This window comes from Capsicum annuum, chromosome 6 (assembly GCF_002878395.1).
Source record: "Capsicum annuum cultivar UCD-10X-F1 chromosome 6, UCD10Xv1.1, whole genome shotgun sequence".
NCBI lineage: Eukaryota > Viridiplantae > Streptophyta > Magnoliopsida > Solanales > Solanaceae > Capsicum > Capsicum annuum.
This window is the reverse complement of record NC_061116.1, coordinates 198,053,255-198,069,944: the sequence shown is the minus strand read 5'-3', so window position 1 is coordinate 198,069,944 and position 16,690 is coordinate 198,053,255. Positions and strand designations below refer to the sequence as shown.

Genomic DNA, 16,690 nt, shown 5'->3' with positions numbered 1-16,690 from the left:
AGACCAAATGTTAGCACGTGGAATTTGATGATTTGCTGAAAAACTTAAAACAGTGGAGACAAGAACTATCAGGACACGAATGCGCAACAGTGCAAAACATTCCAGAAAGATCACTTGGGAACTTAATAGCAGGTTCTGCAATTGCTTTCTTCAGTAATCCAACACCAAGCAATATTTATATTCAGTATAGTAAGTAAGACAGATGATTGGAGAAAAAACAAAAAATAGGACATGACTTTGCAAGACTTCACTGACAAACAAAATTTACAGGCAAAAGAGCCTCTTTTGTACAGATTGTTCAATAATAATAAAAGAGAATAGTCTATACACAAAATTGTTTTGTTTTAATACAAGGGGCTGGACCAGATCAATTTTTTTTCCCCTCACAAGCCCCCTTAACATGGTTCCTTTACATTAATGTAATTCTAATCAAAGATGAATCAATATCCTTCCACCAGCTTTCTTCTCCTTTTGTTGGTTCTGCAGTTCAAGAGCTTCATTGGCTTCAATTTGGCACTATTGTAAAAATCATCCAATATTGGATTACCGACATTTGAAACCAAAACCGGGTTGAGTTCCTTCATCTTCCTCTCCTGACGAACACGATTATCAGTTGAAAGGAAAGGGTGATTCAAAAGCATATCAGCTGTCCATCGAGAACATGGGTCCGTAGCAAGGCACTTGTTCAAAAAATCCACCGTATGTCTGGACAACTTCTCGCCGTGCAAGTCCGGAGACTGCATTCCAATTTTGCACAACAGATGAAGAGTATCGTTAATTCCAGTGCAATCCAAAATTTTCTTTCCAGTAATCATCTCAAACACGGTGCAACCAAAAGCCCAAATATCAACAGCAGTTCCATATTTCCCATCAAAAACCGACTCTGGTGCCATATACATGGGCGTTCCCCTAAGTTTTTTTTTCTGTCTCTCAATTCCAACCCTTTGTGCAAATCCAAAATCGGCTAGTTTTGCAGTTTTTTCTACCCACCAGAAGAACATTATGCGGTTTAATATCATGATGAACAAAACCCCTTCCATGAATAACACTAAGTCCCAAAAGAATTGATTTTGAATACTTTTTACTTCAAAACCTGGCAACCCATTTTTACCAATACATCGGCTAAGCTTCCACCAATGCCATATTCGAGCAAGATATTGTAGAGAATATTGCCATTTTCTTCTGTAGCATCCGCTCCAAAACATGAAATAATTTGCGAACAATCATAGAATTCGTTCAAGAATTCTCTCTCCAGTCCATATTTTTACTTTTTATTGACTCCTTTCAAAAGAGATAAGATCCGGTGAATCGGAAACTCCTTTTGTAACGACTTGGAACAGGAAAACAGGAAAGATTTCACGGTGATTTGTAGACGGAATATCGACAGAGGAATTATCGTGTATAGTTGCTAAAGTGACAACACCTTCTGCACCTCTTCCAATTGTTCTTCCTCTCGTCCATTTAATGGGCGCCATTGAATCTGCGCCTCTTCCAATTGTTCTTCCTCTCGTCCATTTAATGGGCGCCATTGAATCTTATTTTGCTTTACAATAAGTAATTGGCTTACACGGAGACTAGTTATATTGCACTGCGTGTTTCCAAGGATTTTACGGTTTATGGCGCCGACCGCGTTAGTTATAACTATCCGAATTTCCCTTCTTTTTTGTTTTCTTTTTTCTCTTCCCTTTTATTTCGAAAAGGAAAACGGTTCAAATATGCACTGAACTATCAGAAATGGCTCATTCATGTCATCGTTGTTACAAAATCGGCCCATTTATGCCATTACTTTTTAACAGATGGTTTTTAAAAACAGTCTTGCCACGTGTCAGCTTATTAGAGGGTCAAGTCATTTTTTTTTATCCATTAAAAAAAATCCACGCAACTTTTTGATCCATTAAAAATTAGTTTGATCTATGCTTTTAAAATTTGATTAATTTTTCATGAATATATTCTTAAAATGTTCTCGTTCGATTCGTTTTTTTGTCATTTTTGACATATTAAGGTTGTTTTCATATTTTACCTTTAATATTAATTATTTTTTCTTCAAATTAATTTCAAACACAATAGTAAACATCATTTAATAAATATATTATAATAAAATAGCTATTTTAATTGACGGACGAGTAACTAAAAGGGAACGGAGAGAGTATACACTCCACGTTTTTTTATCACTTTATTTATTTATTTTTTTAAAAGATTCACATTAACTAAAACTTTTGTCATTTTTCAGTTGAAACTGAAGGGATATATAAACATCAAATAGTATTATTATATTATTAATAGTTAGCTTCTCATTTTGCCAACTCTACGTATACTATATATGTCGGCATGTTGTCGCCTTCCTATTTTTGCAATGATAAATGATGATGCATAAAGTGTTACGTACAAATGTTGAATGTTGATCAGGGGTGGCTCAACCCTTTAGGAGAAAAGGCGGCCGCCTAAGACCCCAAAATTTGAGGGGCCTATTTTTGTTTAGTAATAATAAATTACAAATTTTAAGAAATATATTAAATACTATTTATAGAAAAAAGAAAAATTTTATATAAAAAAATAAAATGCAATGCCTCCGTTTGATTTTTGCCTTAGGCCATAAATTTGTTTGAGTCGCCCCTGATGCTGATGATGTCATTCTATGCTTAATAAAAAAATAAAAAACTAAAAAGTTACTTACATTCGGCTGACAAAATATTTCATGTATGCTAAGACATACTATATGCTTAATTAGAATAGCATTTGGTTATAAATTTTAGTAGTAGATTTTTAAAAAAAAAATTCTTTAAATGTTTGTTTGATCATGAAAAATTAATCAAATTTAAAAGCATAGATCAAATTAATTTTTAATGGATCAAAAAATTGGGTGGATTCATTTTAATGGATCAAAAAAAAATTAAAAAGAAAATTAAATTTAAAAAAAAAATGACGTGGCCCTCTAATAAGCTGCCACGTGACAAGGCTGTTTTTAAAAACCGGCTGTTAAAAAGTAATGGCATGGATGAGCCAGTTTTGTAATGGCGATGGCATAAATGAGCCCAACTTTTAACGGATGACATAAATGAGTCATTTCTAATAGTTCAGTGGCATATTTGAGCCTTTTCTCTTTCCAAAATTCTTTTAATTTTTTTTTTTTTTTTTTTTTTTTTTTACAAAAATAGAATTATTAGTACCAATATTGCATGTTAACCACTTCTGCAAGTCATTATTTTTTTTTACCATTAGCTAACTAAGGTAGAAATCTGAGTAACGTCAACTAGGTAGTCGATTTTGAAGTAATATGATACTCCCCCATTTCATTTTTATTTGATGTTTGCAAGCTATTTTGCGCAGTTATTAAGAAGATTATTTTGAAACATTAATTAAGAATGTTATTGACAAACTTCAACAAGTCCAACAATGAAGACGTCTTAACAGTTTAATTGATAATTTATCACATGAGGATGATTTTGAAAAAAAAGAAATTTATATTTTTTTATTTCTCAAATAATTAATTATATTTTGAAACAAATGAAAAAAGCCGCAAAATAAGCTTAAAATGAATGGAGTAGTATTAGTTTTTCTTTTTCTTTTTGTATTCTTTGGGGTCCCTAGGTTTCAAGATAAAGTTATGTTTGAATTAGTTATACATTCAGACTTCTCGATAACATCACTTCGTCATAACTACATTTCACTATAGCAGCCTGATTCTTTTGGTAATCAATTTTTCATGTTACATTTTACTTCTCTATCATGACATTTACTGCTAACAACAATGACGTTTATTACAGTTGTACACTCTTGGTAAAATTATTCTTGTATAATAACATTTTCAATTATTATATAATAATTTTTTGTAAGAAATATATTATGTACAAAATAACTATCAAAAAATTTATGGTAATTGATGTAGAGAATAGCAGAAGAAAGGTATATTTAGGAAATCTTCTGCTAGCCTAAGATCGTTAATGAGATTGGAAGATTCAACTATGAAGAGGAAACTATGAAAGTAGAAAGAAGATATTGAATAAGAGAGCTTCGATATAGAAGAAGACTTCTTTGTATTGGATTTGTTTTTGGATGGTTACAAACGTACAAGACCCATCCCTATTTATAGTAGTCTATGGATAGTTCTAGAAATTCTTCTAGATACATCTATAAGAATAATCTAGCAAACTTTATCTACTACAATGCTCTAGAATATGTAGATTATTTGTCCAAGATAATTATCTAAATATCTATACTAGGACATTCTAGATAAATCTATACATTCCCCCAAAAAACATCTTTAACTTTTTCCACACTCTCCCTTAAAGTGATTTTTTGGAAATTACCCCAAGCTTGTCATGGAAGAACTCAAACAAAGCTTTAGGAAGTAACTTGGTGAAAATGTCAACAATATTCTCCTAACTCGTACTTCCAAAGTATTTATAGTTCCATCAAGAATTTTTTCTCGGACGAAGTGATGTTCAACCTCAATGTGCTTAGTTCTTATATGAAATACTGGATTGTTTGCGACCTTGATGACACTTTGATTGTTTCCAAAAACTGCAGTTGTCTTTCATATAGATAGTTGCAAATCTTCAGCTAGTCTTTGGAGCCATACACATTCTTGAGCAATAAGAGAAACTGCTTCATATTCTGCCTCCGTAGTTGATAAAGAAATAGAGTCTTGCTTTTTACTGCACCAAGAAATACCTGTGGTGGAACAGAGAAAAATATAGCCCGATGTGGATCTTCGATCATCCATATCGCCACCCAAATCAGCATCAGTATAACCCATTAATACCAAATCATTCTTCTTTTGAAAGTATAGGCCCATATCTAAAGTTGAGTTAATATATTTCAGAATCCTCTTTGCAGCTTCCAAGTGTGGATTTCTTGGTAATTGCATAAATCTGCTCACATATCCAATAGAAAAACAATATCTGACCTTGTAATAGTCAAATACAGACGACTTCCAACTAGAGCTCGAAAGGCTTTGGGATTTACAAGAAGTGAGCCTTCTTCACGCCTTAACCTCATACTCGTCTCGAGAGGAGTAGAACATTTCTTGCTTTGCTTCTTTCCAAACCTGTCAACAAACTTCTTGGCATACCCTTCTTGAGTAACAAATATTACTTTACTAGTGTTTGTCATCTCTAGTCCAAGAAAATGATGCAGTTCACCCAGTTTCTTGATTTCAAATCTTATGGCCAGCTCTTCTTGAAGCCTTGCAACTTTATCATCATTGTTTCCTATTATTATCATGTCATCCACGTACAAGAGAACAACTACATGCAAGTCTCCTTGCTTCTTAACAAACAGGCTAGGATCTGAATGTGATGTAGCATAGCCACATAAATTTTTCCATACCATGCTCATGGAGCCTGCTTGAGTCCATAAAGTGCCTTTTTAAGCTTGCGGACATAATTAGGATATAGGTTAGAGACATACCCTAAAGGTTTCTCCATATTGATATCTTTGTCAAGCTCTCCATATAAGAAGGTATTTTTACGTCAAGCTACCACAATTTCCAACCATGTGAGGCTGCCATGACTAGTACAACTCGAACTGAGATCATCTTATCCACTGGATTGAAGGTTTCTTTGTAGTCTTCACCATACTTTTGAGAAAAGCCTTGAGCAACCAGGCTTGCTTTATATCTGTCTATGCTGCCATTTGCTTTTCTTTTAATTTTGTACACCTATTTGCAAGACACGGGTTGTACATCTTTTGTCTTTGGAACAAGGTTCCAAGTTTCGTTTTTCACTAGAGCCTCTATTTCATCATCCATAGCACGCTCCCATTCTTTGACTCCTTTAGCTTCTTCAAAGGATGAAGGCTCTTCATCGTCAATTGGCCCTACAAAAAAAACAAGAATACGTACTAACAAAGTTTTCATCTCTAAAGTGGGTTGGCTTAACAATAGTTCTACTTGGTCTTTGTGAACCAAGTAAATCATCTTCTTGTTGAGTTTCACCTTGTTGAGTCTCTGGGTTCGCCCTTTCGCTTAGCTTCTCCATAATTTGATTCCCCAAAGAAACACTTGTAATGGATAAGTTTGAAACTCCAGGGTTTAATGATTTAGAAACCTCGGCTTCCGTTGCAACTCCATAATACAAGGAACTTTCATCAAATACAACATCTTGGGAAATAATGAAATGATGAGTTTCCGGGTCCATACACTTCAAACCTTTTTTCCTTTCATCATATTCATCAAATATGCATTTTCTTGCCTTAGGATTCAATTTGCTCCATTAAGAATCCATAATATGAACATAACAGATAGAGCCAAAAACTCTAAGGTGTTTAATGCCAGGCTTTTCTCCAAACATCAATTCGTAAGGTAACTTCATGTTGTTTGGAGAAAGTGGAATCCTATTGGTCACATACACTGCCCATTTCATACCTTCAGCCCATAGGGCTCTAGGTAATTTTTTGGCATGAATGAAGCTCTTACATACCTCTATCAAGTACCAGTTTTTTCTTTCAGCCACTCCATTTTGTTCTGGCGTATCAACACAAGTAAGTTCTCTTTTAATGCCATGTTGATGGCAAAAAGAGAGGAAGAACTAACCACTGTTATTTTTTCACAACCGCCTTATCCTTGAACCAAGTTCGCCTTCAACAATTTCCTTGAATTCCTGAAACTTGCTGAATACTTCTGAATTGTGCTTCACAAAATAAACCCATGTGAATCTAGTAAAATCATCAACAAAAAGTAGCATATAAGAGTAGCCGGAGAACGAAGGAGTTATTGTTGGCCCCATCAAATCACTATGAATTAATTCTAGAAGAGCTTTGCTTTTTGTCAAGGATCTATCAAATGAAAAACGATGTGCCTTTCCATATTGACATCCTTCACAAATCTCTCATCCACTAAAGTTGCTTAAGTTAGGTAATCCTTTTACTAGATTCAGTTTTACCATGGCTTTTAATTTGGCTTTGTTAATGTGTCCAAGTCTAGCATGTCATAGATATGCGGTGTCATTACTACTCATCTTCTCAATATATGAGTTAAAGGCAAATAAGAAATATAAATCATTAACTCTCTTACGGGTATGAATGATATCTGCCTTGAGTTCTTTGATATTTCGAAGGAACTTCACATCATGTGGGCCAAATAAGAGATAATTTCTTGCATCTACGGCATTTACAACTAAAAATAGATTTTTCTTCATCTCTAGAACATGAAACACACTATTAAGAGTGATTGAGTCTTCCTGCTTCTCGTTGATGACAACTGTGCCTTCCTTTTCCACGTAGTGAACCATATTATTTTCTGTTATGATGACATCGGGACCATTGTATTTCTGAAAGTTGGAGAATTTAGATTTATCTCCCGTGACATGATGCCCACATCTTGAATCCACAATCCAGTCTCTTTCAAAATTGATAGAAGTCATGGTGTTAATTTCTCAACTCTCAGCCACAGAGCACTTTCCCCAGTTTTCTTCTTCTTTAACAACTTTCTTGGTTTGAGCTATATTACTCTCCTTAGATCGATAGTATCTTTTTATGTGTCTTCTTTTGCCACACCGATAACATTTGAAAGTCTTATAGTTATTTGTAGACTCTCCCTCCTTTCTTAGTGAGCTTGAACCACCTGTGGATCGAGAGTGCGACATATCTCTTGTTGTTTTTCCTTTAAAGTTTCTCTTGTCAGCTACAAAAGAATTTCCTTCTCCTTCTTTGATTGATACCCCAGCCATTTGTTTGGCTAGTAACTCCTTTAAAGATAATAAATTTTCAAACTCCTCCAAGGATGGTTGTTGAGCCCATTATTGAATTGATGTTATGAAGGGAATATATTCTGGCTTCAAACCACGGATAATATTTCTTCTTATTCGTGCTTCAGAGATATCCTCATCCGGATTTAATAAGGAGATCTCACAACATAAATTCTTAATTCTTAAGAAATACTCGGCAATAGAAAGATTACCTTAGTTGGCGTTAGCCAATTCATTCTCCAATATCTGCAGCCGAGCTTCGTTCTTCTTGTTGAATAACTGATTGAGGGTCCTCCATATTTTGTGGGATGATTTGAACCTTATAATATGATCAAATAAACTGGAGGAGATGGAACTCTTTAAGATAAACTCTACCTTCGCATTAGTCTGCTTCCACTTCTTATATGCACCATCATTTTCCTATTCGTCGACAGGAGGACTTGTGTTACTTCCATTGACAATATCCCATAAGTCCTCACCCACAAGGTATGATTCCATACATGTCTGATACGGGAAAAACAGTCCACTAATCTTAAGGATTTGAGGACTAAGATAGAGATCACTCTCAGATTCATAACAACAACAACAATACGAGATAACAACGGTGTATTTGACACTACAAACAACAACAACACAATGATAACAAGATGAACACAATGAGAATAAATTTTGGATTCAAGAAGGACACAAAATAGTCCACTATGAATCTACAAAATGCAATAAGATAAAGATAGATAGATAGACCAAATGAGGGAATCATATTAACAACCCAAGAATTGTTACACCCTTGGACCTTTAATACTACACATAAAACTAAACTATCTCCTACATAGGCACAAGAGGGATCTCGATCTCCCAAGGACCAATGTTTCCAAGCTTGAATCCAACACGAGTGATTCCACCCTCAAGTTGATTTCCCTAGTTACAATTTCAGATTTGTGCCTCAAGGAGAGAGGAGTTGTCTTTCAATGTTATACAATATTCATCAGCATCCAAATCTTATGAATGAATCCCTAGAAGGTTGTATTTATAGTACATTACAAGAATAGTGTGAAATGTCCAAAATGACCCCTTAGTCAAAGTCTTCAAGTGGGCTCCCTTGGAGTGCATTGTATGGACTGATTTTGGAGCCTAGTTAGGCGTTCCTTTGCACTTCACGTGTACACTCCAAGTCTCGAGTTCATTCACTCTCTCACTTACCCACCTCCGTGGTCTTGCCCGTATCAATGACTTCCATACCTTGTAGTTGGACTGATTTAACAACTCCATGACCAGTTCATTACTACGACCGCTAAAATTCATAGAGAGAAATAAGTTGAATCTATCACTAACCAGATCTTAAAATAAAATTTAGAAGCCAACGTATGGCTATGGCTCTGATACCATGAATCGAATAGCATAAGAAAGGTATATTTAGGAAACTATCATGATCCAAACTAGGGCCTGGCCGTGACGGACATCCCGAACCATGAAGGCCCGGAATGCCCTTCTCTATCTGGTAATCATGCACAACATTCATATAATAAAAGAAGATACAGAAACATAATCTGCTATGGAAACATGGTCAACTCTGAATTCAACATAAGTATGGAAACTATAAATCAACTATATCTAAATAATATCTGACTCAGTCTATGAAATCTCTACTACATGAAAATCTGACAACTGTCTGAAACTGGGACAAGGACCCCAGTAGACCAAAACTAAAATAAGTGACATTATATGAAAAGACAGGCCTTCTGGAATAGAGAAGGCTCACCACTACACAATCTGATCAGCTGTTTAAATTATCTACTTCTTATCTGGACCCCTAGACTGAGTCTCAAAACCTAAGAGGTTGGGGAGAGGAGGGGTCAATACAGATGTACTGGTACGCAGAGCATATCCAAAATAATCATTTATAAATCAACATATATGAGAGCAATTTAAAATAGTTCATAAGTATATCATATAGTAAGAATTCACATGGGTATTTTAAAAACTCTGTAAAAATTATCTCAACTCTGAGAAATCTGTGTTACTTCTGTGCTAGGTGGTATACCCTACAACTCTGAAAAATTTCATGGGCTATATGGAAACTGCCATTAACTCGGTAGCAAATCCCCCAACCCAAGTATGCCGCAAGGTTCGGAGTCTCTGAATCTACTATGCCACACAGCCGTCGCCAGCGTACAATAATAATCTACCCGTATCGGTAGATATGGTTTTAGGCTAAGAGTTTCTTGAATCGCGCCTTCTTCGGGTAACCACCTAACCCTCTTTAAGCCTCTTTTTAATACTCTATCAAAACATACAATCTCTGAAAACATGCTCTGAAAACATAATCTGTTATGACATAAATACATATGGTATCGTCATACCATTGACTTGCAAGTCACATCTCTGATCCATTATTAGTCTATCGTAAATCTCTGTTTTCAAAACACAAGTTTTGGGACCACCATTTCAATAATTCAATTCAAAGAAACTCTTTCTAAAACCTCTTATAAACACATACAAAAAACTCATCTTTGTCAAGTATTTCAGTAGTACAGTACAAGGTGGTCATGTCAAAGTTCTCAACTCACATGCAATTCTTTATCTTAAACACAAAAACACATTTATATCAAGAAACACTCTCTCAACAATTTCAAATCATGCTCAAATGGTATAATATTGCAAAAATATCTTTTAGATCACAAAACCATAATCTTTAATTCAATACACGAGAGGGAGTTCATAATTTATGCTCTCAACGATCTTAAATCTCAAACTCCATACATATACGTATACATGAAAATCAATTTAGGGGATAATACCACAAGGTCAAAATAATATTAACTTTAAAACGTTCGGAGTACATAATTTAGAACATAGATTCCAAAGCCCCTTTGAAATTCATGCATAAAAATCTAAAAATCATGCTCTAATGGTTTTAAGCCCATGTAGTTTTTAGGATAAACCCTACATACCTCTATCTAGAAATTTAAAGGATGCTTCTTGATGCCCAAGGTTTGGGGATTCCAAATCTTTAATTTGTTTTGAAAACCCACGGTTAAATCTTGAGTTTCTTGCAGGAGAAGTATATGAACTAGGGTTTTTGTTTTGAGGAAAATATTGAGAATGTCATATATTTTCTTGTAGAGGTCTTAATCTACTGTTTTTACGTTTTAAGAGGCTTGGAAAAAGTCAAATTACCCTTTATAACTTCTGAATGAAGCTGGAAAAATTAAACTGGGAACCCGATTTTATGGGCCACCGCGATGCGCCACTATCGCGGTGGCTCATTGAAAATTGACGAATGGGAAATTAGGATCCTCTGCGATGCGCCACTATCGCGATGTCACACTGGAATTTGACAATTGCTAATTAAACCCTCTCCCCGGCACGCTAAACACCAGGATGACGATGTTTTTTGACTAGCACATAAAATAGCCCTAACTTTTTCATCGAGTGTCCATTTTGGACGAATCTTATATCGACGGAAAGCTTATTCAGCCATCTATGTAATGAAAATTTGAAATCGAAGGGATTCTACCAATAAAATATATAAACCATTCTAGAATCCACTGCTTGATATTTTAGGGACAAAATTTAGCTAAGAAAAACTTTGGGGTATTAAAATATCCCCCCTGGGAACATTTGTCCCCGAATGTTGACGCGGGATACAGAAAAGTCCAATTTCAAGAATACTAAGGCATAGAAAGAATAAGGAAAGGATTGTACCTTCTATTTCGTCATCCATTGGATCAAAAAGGTTTGGGTATCTAGCTCTTATGTCAACTTCTAATTCCGAAGTCGCTTCTTTAATTTTCTGGTTTCTCCACAACACTTTAACTGAGGCTATCTCTTTGTTCCTCAATCTTCTAACTTGGCGATCCAAAATCTCTACAGGCTCTTCTTCATAGGATAAGTAGACTGTCACTTTGATTTCTTTGATAGGCAATACTAAAGAATGGTTTCCAATACACTTCTTCAACATAGATATATGAAATACCGAATGAACTGAACCCAAACTAACTAGCAATTTTAACTCATACGCAACTCCACCTATCCTTCTCACAATCTGATATGGTCCTATATAGCGAGGACTCAGCTTACCTTTCTTCCAGAATCGCATGACTCCCTTCATGGGAGAAACCTTGAGAAACACCTAATCTCCAACCTCAAACTCTAGATCTCTTATCCTAACATCGGTAGAGGACTTCTGACGACCCTGAGCTGTCTTAAATCATTCTCTAATGAATTTTACATCCTCTATTGCCTGATGAACAAAATTTGGCCCAAATATATGTGTCTCACCTACTTCATACCACCCTATTGGTGACCTACATTTTCTCCCATACAATGCCTTAAATGGTGCCATCTTAATACTGGAATAGAAACTATTATTATATGCAAACTCTATCAATGGCAAGTGCTCTACCCAACTATCTTTAAAATCAATCATGCAGGCCCTCAACATATCCTCAAGGGTCTGGATGGTGCACTCAGCTTGCCCATCTGTCTGAGGGTGGAAAGTCGTGCTCAAATTCACTTGGGTACCTAAACCTTTTTGAAACGATCTCCAAAACTTTGAAGAAAACTGTGTACCTCTGTTAGATATGATGGACACAGGTGCCCCATGCAAACGAACTATTTTTTCAATGAACAGCTTGGCATAATTGTATCGCCCCGAAAAACGAGTCCCAGAGCGTCACATGGTGCTTGAGGCTACGAGTAGCCCCAAGCTAACCCTTTGAGCCATTTTTATTCAGTTCAACACAAATTAATGGGGTTTCCATAAATAACCCTCAAATATCAACAGAGTAATCATCATCCAAGAATAAAAGAATTTCAGAAATATAACAAAATACGACTTATTAGTCAACTCCCAACATCTATACTAGTCTGACAAGGCTCTACAAAAATCAATAAAACCAGCAAGCCATTGAAACATGCCCCAACTGACTCATACTCAGTTATCAAATGTAAACAATTTTGTGAAACCAACATCAGACATCACGTCCTCGGAACATGAGGAATCACCACAACAGAGGATGTAGAATAGCGTGCCCGAAGAATCACTGTCGAACTTGGAACTGAGAATCTGAACCTACATTCTGAGAAAATGCAGCCCACATCCGAAGATGTGGGTCAGTACCATGGAAAGGAACTGAGTATATGGGGGTGTATGCAATTTTATAAACATCATCATCATAAATATTTATAACAAATATGCAGGATGTATGAAAGGCTCACATAGCCCGAAGAAAATCATCAAAATCATGAAAGGATGAAATAAGTACAATAACATATGTGAGTCATCATATAATTTGTCAATCATTTTCAGTTCATCAAGAATATCAATTCTCAAAATGTAAATATCATTTAAATCTTTTGAAAGAATAACTTTCACAATTCCACTTTCAAATCACTTCACCATTCACCATAGACACAAGAAACAGACACACGTTGGGAGATCCTATAACCGACATAAACCATGTGAGCTACATGGAGTCCAACGTACAACCCACGTTGGGGAGAGCCGTCCTATCCTTGCCATCGGAGTAGGACTATCGATATTAAATCCACACAAACTAGTGATCACTATATAAATCATCCTCAGGCTCACTCCTACGGGGGCATGTAGTTCTAGGGAATTAAGGTTGCTTTATACCTCCCACTCCGTGCTAAAGATTTCTCCCGGACTTAGCTCAGATCATTTCAAAAACAATCCACAATAAAACAATTTCAGTAATATATAAATATACATCGGAAGCCATCATGCTTCCCATCTATCAAAATCAACCACGTTGTGGATTTCTTTCACACTCGAGTTCAAAACAACTCCATTAAGACCAAAAGGTCAAATCATTCAAAATATCTCAAACATTCAACATCAACGTGCTTATAACACACACTTTCTCAAAAAAAAAAACATAATTTTCAATGGGGATTCATGACCCAAATATCAAAATCATGATAAATATCGTTCAAGATTCATGCTTTATATCTCCACACATGTACATTCATCTTTCAAAATCATAAATATCAATATTTCATAATAATCATCATAAGATATGGGTTCATGCTTCAAATTCATAAAAGTTAAATAAAAATCATGCCTTTGTAAAGAAAATTACTTTTGGGAACACGAACGAAAGAGAGTTCTTGTTGAAAAATCTCACATCCCTTAAATGATGAACTTTAGATCGATACTCATTTTTGAGATGTTAATCGTGCCTTTGAATGATGGTTCTTGGAGTTCTTTAACTAGGAGCTTGGAATCTTGAATAAATTTACAGAATTAATGGTGAACTTTGGAGGTTCTTGAAGTTCTTGAACTAGGAACTTGGAATCTTGAATAAATTTGCAGAATTAATGGTGAACTTTGGAGGTTCTTGAAGTTGGATGTAGGAGCTTAGGGTTTCCTTTTTGAGGGAATTTGATGAAATATAATATATAATGCTTCTAATAGGATTTAATATAGGGTTTGGACGGATTTTAAGTGAGGGAAAATGACCAAAATGCCCCTAAAAATCAAATAATTCTCGAATCTGTCCTTTGGTGGACTATTTTGATAGTCTGAAGTAGATCAATCATAACGTTTTACTCCGATATCCAAATTGGATGAAACCAATTTCATTAGAAAGAGGACTATCGTATATTTCCATTGATATATAGTATCTCACCCAGATCATTGTGAACAAGGAGTTATGATTGTTTGAAGTTGATCCAAAAATTTGCTTTTGATAGGCTGAAGTAGATCGACCATAACATTTTGCTCCGATAGACAAATTGGATGAAACCAATTTCATTGGAAAGAGGACTCGCAGAGATTTCCGTTGATATATAGTAGATCACCCAGATCATTATGTGTAAGGAGTTGTGATCATTTAAATTTGGAGCAAAAATACGTCAGGCCTCAGTACTTTTTCCTGCACGTTTTACCGTTCACGGTTCGATCGGAATGTTCATAACTCGTCTCTCGGGTGTCCGTTTTGGATGATCCACATATCGTTAGAAAGATTATTTGATACTCTATTCAATGGTGGGTCCTAATATAAGATATTCCACATGAAAAATTTATAATTAATTTTAGAAAATAGAACCCAACACGTTTACGCACAAAATTTCAACGAAAAATTTCCCGGGGTATTACATCATCCCCCCTTGGAAATATTCGTCCTCGAATGACGCTATATATGCCAAGATTATACAACTGAAACCATTTGTTAGACTCATCACCACATCGTTTCTCACTCCGAATGCAACATAGAATGCATAAATTCAAGAAACTACAGCTGAACACATAATAAATGACGGCTGAACTGCTGGAACTTTTATCAAAAGTGTATGATTTAGGAAAGAACGGTACCTTCGTCTTGATCGGAGTTCGTGGAAAATAGATGTGGGTACTTGGATCGCATATCCGCCTCAGCTTCCCAAGTTGCACCCTCAACAGATTGGTTTCGCCACAACACCTTGACCAAGGGAACTTCTTTGTTCCTTAGTCTTCGGACACTGAAATCAAGAATCTCAATAGGAATCTCATCAAAAGAAAGATTTTCTTGAATGTCAGCACTCATAGAGGAATCCACTACCACAGCATCACTAATATGCTTTCTAAGCATGGAGACATGGAATATTGGATGAACAGAGGACAACTCGGAAGGCAACTCGACCTCATAAGCTACCTTACCAACACGGCTAAGAATTTGTAAGGACCAACCTAACGGGAGCTAAGCTTCCCCTTCTTTCAGAATCTCTTCACCCCCTTATGGGTGAAATTTTTAGATACACTAGGTCACCAACTTCAAACTCAAGGTCTCTCCTTCTAACATCCGCATATGACTTCTGACGACTCTGCGCAGTTTTCAATGGGTTATACTGATGCTGATTTGGGTGGCGATATGGATGATCGAAGATCCACATCGGGCTATATTTTTCTCTGTTCCACCACAGGTATTTCTTGGTGCAGTAAAAAGCAAGACTCTATTTCTTTATCAACTACGGAGGCAGAATATGAAACAGTTTCTCTTATTGCTCAAGAATGTGTATGGCTTCAAAGACTAGCTGAAGATTTAAAAAGGGATCGTAAGTATAATCGTAAGTATAATCTTCAATTAAGTATATAAAGCAAGAAAGACAGAATTAAAGTAATGAAAGAAAGACTTAAAAACTTACAAGTTTATTAAAACTTCAAGGAAAACATTATAAACGGGATTACAAGAGAATAGGCAAGAGAGAATTTTCAGAATGGGTAAATTTTCGGATGCCTTCTTCTAGATTACAAGCTGCCTTATATAGGCAGGAAAGAACTAGATGATACATCTGGTGTGTACATTTGTAGGGCTTAGATTTAATACTCTAAAAGAGGGTTCTTCTTTTCTTGAGTGGACATGTCTTTTCTCTTTTGGAAAAGCATTGGATTCCATTAGCTTTTAAAAAGCTGCTTTAAGGGGCCCTAAGTCAGGCAAATGTCTTTTCTCCTTTAGAAAAGCAAGTAGCTTTTGGATTCTTATTATGAATAGTTAATTGCCCTTTCAAAAGTAATTCCGGTTCTTTGAACCTCTACTTTTAAAGGGGTATGTCCCTATTCTTAATAGGGTTCCAAATAGGCCATAACTATTCCTTTAGGATTTAGCATATCGCCATTATTGTCACTGCTCCCGGTGGATGAGGCTTCTTCTAGAAGCTGTAGTACTTTCTCTTCATTGGCGTCTTGGCTCTCCATGTCCAGTAAAGCCTTCTTTAATTTTTCTTTAAGGGCTTTCTTACTGTGAGAGGCTGTGTTTGAAGAAATTGCTGCTGATTTCTCTTTGTCCGGAGTTTTTTGTATTGCTGGCTTGGGAGTCCTACCTTTGACCTTTATCTCTTTGGATAAGTACTTGATGCGGTGTTGTTCTCCTTTAGCAAAGTTCCAAGAGATAATATAAGAAACTCGCTTTTTGATAAAGAACTTACACATCTGAATGTGCTCAGGGAGGGTTGAACAACCTTCTTTAATACAGAAATCTGTAAATCGGTTGATGAATTGTTGG

The 16,690-nt window shown here is 35.7% G+C and overlaps 1 pseudogene; it reads right to left on the bottom strand.

The window, feature by feature from the left end:
* Positions 1-225: 225 nt before the first annotated feature.
* LOC107874783 lies at positions 226-1,557 on the bottom strand (annotated as a pseudogene).
* Between the last annotated feature and the right edge of the window lie 15,133 nt (positions 1,558-16,690).